Raw genomic sequence first — 6,092 nt, 5'->3', positions numbered from 1 at the left:
AATATAATCAAAAACAAAACAAATACCTGCACAGATCCATTTAAACTTGAAACATATAATAAATATAAAATAAATATAAAAATAAACTGCAGTTGTCATGGGTCAGTTTCACTTCCACTGGATGATTTCCAGTAAACGCTGTGACTGATGAGAAGATTTGATTCTAAGCTCGACAGGAAGCCAGTGCAGATATTTTAGTACAGGACTGATGTGGTCTCTTCTTTTACTTCCTGTTATTTGACATGACATTTGTTCACATTTAGTGACATTTATCCTGCCACAGTCACATCTGACTTTGACGCCTCTGGACATCATCATCTCAAATCCTCATCAAATGTAAATGAGAATAGATTTTTTCTTGATTTCCAAAACGATGTTGGAGTCAGTGAAGTGCAGTAGTGCATTTGTCAGATCATTTATCAAAATAGAAGTTATTTTTTGTGGCTCCCAGAAAATTAAAAATGCTTGGCAGTGCAACAGGTCAATACAATCTGATTTAACTTTAAACACTACAGAAAACGTGGAGTATTTTCTTTCAGTTAATGGTGACACCAGCAAATCTGTGGGAAACTACTGAAGCTTATCTGTGAGGTTTAATCTTCTCCTTTTGTGCCACAAAAAACCCCAAAAACATTTATGAGCAAAACAGACTTAGGTTAAAATGACAAGAAGCAGAAACTGAACATAAACCTTCTCTTTCTGCTGAGAGTTCAACAGGGGCTGGAAACTGAATCCACTACAGAATCTACAAACTGAAAAAGAATTATTTTTGCAAAAATATAAAAAAAATAATAGCAATAAATCTGCAAAGTATTTAGCAAGTTTGATCAACAATAAAAAACAAAACACTACAATAACAAAAGTAAAAGATGTAAGTGATGACCCTAACCCTGACCCAAGGCCAGAGAGACATAGTCCCTCCAGCGTGTCCTGGGTCTTCCCCGGGGCCTCCTCCCGGTGGGACATGCCCAGAACACCTCCCTAGGGAGGCGTCCAGGAGGCATCCTGAGCAGATGCCCGAGCCTCAGCTGCTCCTCTCAACGTGTAGGAGCAGCGGCTCTACTCCGAGCTCCTCCCGTGTGACCGAGCTCCTCACCCTATCCCTAAGGGTGCGCCCGGCCACTCTGTGGAGGAAGCCCATTTCAGCCGCTTGTATCCGCGACCTTGTCCTTTTGGTCATTACCCAGAGCTCATGACCATAGGTGAGGGTAGGAACGTAGATTGAGGTAAATCCAGAGCTTTGTCTTTGGGCTCAGCTCCTTCTTTACCACAACGGACCGATACAGCGACCGCATCACTGCAGACGCTGAACAAGACCCCGAGATACTTGAACTCCTCCACTTGGGGCAGAGACTCACCACCCGGAGAGAGCAAACCACCTTTTTCCGGTCGAGAACCATGGCCTCAGATTTAGAGGAGCTGATTCTCATCCCAGCCCAGACACACTCGGCTGCAAACCGCCCCAGTGCTGCAGGTCCTGGTTCGAAGAAGCCATCAGGACAACATCATCTGCAAACAGCAGAGATGAAATCCTGTGGTTCCCAAACCAGACCCCCTCCGGCCCCTGAACCGGACCCCCTCCGGCCCCTGGCTGCGCCTAGAAATTCTGTCCATAAATATAATGAACAGAACCGGTGACAAAGGGTGGAGGAGGACCAAATTATATTAAAATAGATAAAAGTAAATCTTGTTCAATTTACCTTTTCATGTTGTTGATCTTTTGGCACATGATGAAACTGAATGTGAGTTTTTCTGCTGTTTATTTACCTGAAATTTAATAAATTAATGATTCATTTAATGAATGCATTTGGAAAACATTTTGTACATTGAGTCTTGCATATTCATCCTTTGCTACATGTTACAGGCCAAATCTATAATGTCATATAAACATATCCTGGTAACGCCTGTGTGAGAAAAGTGTATAAAGTGTGTGGTGAGGGGTTTTACAGCAAAACATATAGAATAATTGTAAAAAATAAAGCTGATACTTGGTGGATTTCATCTATTGCGGGTTATTTTTAGAACATAACCCCCGCGATAAACGAACAGGCTATATGTTGAAAATACGACAGAGGAGGCGAAAGAAACAACTTAAATGTGCGTAGAAAAATCCAGAAAAGTGCACGGTCAGGTGTTTTGTGGACTCACTGGGGCAGAAACACGGCTCCAGTTTGGCTCAGGTCCAGAATATTACATGCACCGAGTCACACGTGGCTGCAGAAAGTGTTCCTTTAACCGTTTGTTTCACTTACGACAGCACGCAGTGTGTGTGTGTGTGTGTGTGGGTGTGTGTGTGTGTGTGTGGGGGTGGGTGTGTGTGTGTGTCTGTGTGTGGTTTGGAGGTAGAGACAGATCAATATTTTGGTTGGTGATTTATCAGGTCGATATTTAGCGTATCAGACTTAAGCACAGGCAAGTTTATTTGTACAGCACAGTTTGTACACAAAGTCATTCAAAAGTGTTTTACAGAATAAGAAAAATATTAAAATGACAAAACAGTGGTCCGTCACTCTATCGCGGTTCACCTTTTGTGGTCTCGCTGTTTCGTGGATGTTTTTTTTTTTACAGTGTATAAACGTGCATTGTGTTCTGCATCCTGATTGGCTAAGGGACTGTAGACCAGACATGAGCAAACTACGGCCCGGGGGCCTCACACGGCCCTTTGGGTTTATTAATCTGGCCCGCCGAACGTGACCAAATTATATTAAAATAGATAAAAGTAGGAGAAGCTCTGGCCTGGAAACACCTTGGGGTCCGACCGTAGGAGCTGGAGGACGTGTCTGGGGTGAGGGAAGTCTGGGAGTCCCTGTTTGGACTGTTGCCCCCGCGACCCGGCCCCGGATAAGAGGAAGAAAATGGATGGATGGATAAAAGTAAACATATACACACACACACACACACACACATACACCCCCACACACACGCCCACACACACTCACACACACATATACATATATATATATATATATATATATAAACATATATACATAGAGAGAGAGAACTAAACTAAACAGAAATAAACCAGGACTGGACCAGGACTAAACCAGGACTGGACCAGGACTAAACCAGGACTGGACCAGGACTAAACCAGGACTGGACCAGGACTAAACCTGAACTATATACTATGGACTTAATCTAGTTGAAATGACTCAAATTATAAAAAGTTTATAAACCACAAAAATTCGAGCCTTGGTTTAAATGACTTGAAATAGATACACCTGAGACCGCACTTTAGAACTCGTGCAATACACTTAGCACTTTAGAACTCGTGCAATACACTTAGCACTTTAGAACTCATGTGATACACTTAGCACTTTAGAACTCGTGCGATACACTTAGCACTTTAGAACTTATGTGATACACTTAGCACTTTAGAACTCGTGCAATACACTTAGCACTTTAGAACTCATGTGATACACTTAGCACTTTAGAACTCATGTGATACACTTAGCACTTTAGAACTCATGTGATACACTTAGCACTTTAGAACTCATGTGATACACTTAGCACTTTAGAACTCATGTGATACACTTAGCACTTTAGAACTCATGTGATACACTTAGCACTTTAGAACTCGTGCGATACACTTAGCACTTTAGAACTTATGCGATACACTTAGCACTTTAGAACTCGTGCAATACACTTAGCACTTTAGAACTCGTGCGATACACTTAGCACTTTAGAACTCGTGCGATACACTTAGCACTTTAGAACTCATGTGATACACTTAGCACTTTAGAACTCATGTGATACACTTAGCACTTTAGAACTCGTGCGATACACTTAGCACTTTAGAACTCGTGCGATACACTTAGCACTTTAGAACTCGTGCGATACACTTAGCACTTTAGAACTCGTGCGATACACTTAGCACTTTAGAACTCGTGCGATACACTTAGCACTTTAGAACTCGTGCGATACACTTAGCACTTTAGAACTTATGCGATACACTTAGCACTTTAGAACTTATGCGATACACTTAGCACTTTAGAACTCACGCGATACACTTAGCACTTTAGAACTCACGCGATACACTTAGCACTTTAGAAGTCGTGCAATACACTTAGCACTTTAGAACTCGTGCGATACACTTAGCACTTTAGAACTCGTGCGATACACTTAGCACTTTAGAACTCGTGCGATACACTTAGCACTTTAGAACTCATGTGATACACTTAGCACTTTAGAACTTATGCGATACACTTAGCACTTTAGAACTCATGTGATACACTTAGCACTTTAGAACTCATGTGATACACTTAGCACTTTAGAACTCATGTGATACACTTAGCACTTTAGAACTCATGTGATACACTTAGCACTTTAGAACTCGTGCAATAAACTTAGCACTTTAGAACTCGTGCAATAAACTTAGCACTTTAGAACTCATGTGATACACTTAGCACTTTAGAACTTATGCGATACACTTAGCACTTTAGAACTCGTGCAATACACTTAGCACTTTAGAACTCGTGCAATACACTTAGCACTTTAGAACTTATGCGATACACTTAGCACTTTAGAACTCGTGCAATACAATTAGCACTTCAGAACTCGTGCAATACACTTAGCACTTTAGAACTCATGTGATACACTTAGCACTTTAGAACTCATGTGATACACTTAGCACTTTAGAACTCATGTGATACACTTAGCACTTTAGAACTCATGTGATACACTTAGCACTTTAGAACTTATGCGATACACTTAGCACTTTAGAACTCACGTGATACATTTAGCACTTTAGAACTCGTGCAATACACTTAGCACTTTAGAACTCGTGCGATACACTTAGCACTTTAGAACTCGTGCGATACACTTAGCACTTTAGAACTCGTGCAATACACTTAGCACTTTAGAACTCGTGCGATACACTTAGCACTTCAGAACTCGTGCAATACACTTAGCACTTTAGAACTCACGTGATACATTTAGCACTTTAGAACTCGTGCAATACACTTAGCACTTTAGAACTCGTGCAATACACTTAGCACTTTAGAACTCGTGCGATACACTTAGCACTTTAGAACTCGTGCAATACACTTAGCACTTTAGAACTCATGTGATACACTTAGCACTTTAGAACTCATGTGATACACTTAGCACTTTAGAACTCGTGCAATACACTTAGCACTTTAGAACTCACGCGATACATTTAGCACTTTAGAACTCATGTGATACACTTAGCACTTTAGAACTTATGTGATACACTTAGCACTTTACAACTCGTGCAATACACTTAGCACTTTAGAACTCGTGCAATACACTTAGCACTTTAGAACTTATGCAATACACTTAGCACTTTAGAACTCGTGCAATACAATTAGCACTTTAAAACTCGTGCGATACACTTAGCACTTTAGAACTCATGTGATACACTTAGCACTTTAGAACTCGTGCAATACACTTAGCACTTTAGAACTCGTGCAATACACTTAGCACTTTAGAACTCACGTGATACACTTAGCACTTTAGAACTCACGTGATACACTTAGCACTTTAGAACTTATGCGATACACTTAGCACTTTAGAACTCATGTGATACACTTAGCACTTTAGAACTCGTGCAATACACTTAGCACTTTAGAACTCGTGCAATACACTTAGCACTTTAGAACTCACGTGATACACTTAGCACTTTAGAACTTATGCGATACACTTAGCACTTTAGAACTTATGCGATACACTTAGCACTTTAGAACTCATGTGATACACTTAGCACTTTAGAACTCATGTGATACACTTAGCACTTTAGAACTTATTTATTTTTTATTTTATTTATCTTTATTTATACAGGGGGGACCCAATGAGACACTTGGACTCTCTTTTTCATGGGCGCCCTGTTTAAAATACAACACAAACCGAAAAAACAATCAAAAGTCCATAAAAAACATCAATACCAAGTGCAGGTGTGTGTATAAAAGTTTGTTTTCAGATTATTAAATTGCAATTGTGTCACCAACGTGTCCAGTTTTGCTTTTCCTTGGAGCATATTCCATTTTTGTGAAGCAGAACAGGTCAAAGTCTCTTTCCCGTCTCAGTTCTGGCTCGTCTTTAGTCTTATGCATCATGTGATCTGGTGTTAAATGTTC

This window comes from Periophthalmus magnuspinnatus, chromosome 12 (assembly GCF_009829125.3).
Source record: "Periophthalmus magnuspinnatus isolate fPerMag1 chromosome 12, fPerMag1.2.pri, whole genome shotgun sequence".
Taxonomy (NCBI): domain Eukaryota; kingdom Metazoa; phylum Chordata; class Actinopteri; order Gobiiformes; family Gobiidae; genus Periophthalmus; species Periophthalmus magnuspinnatus.
This window is presented reverse-complemented; position numbering follows the sequence as displayed.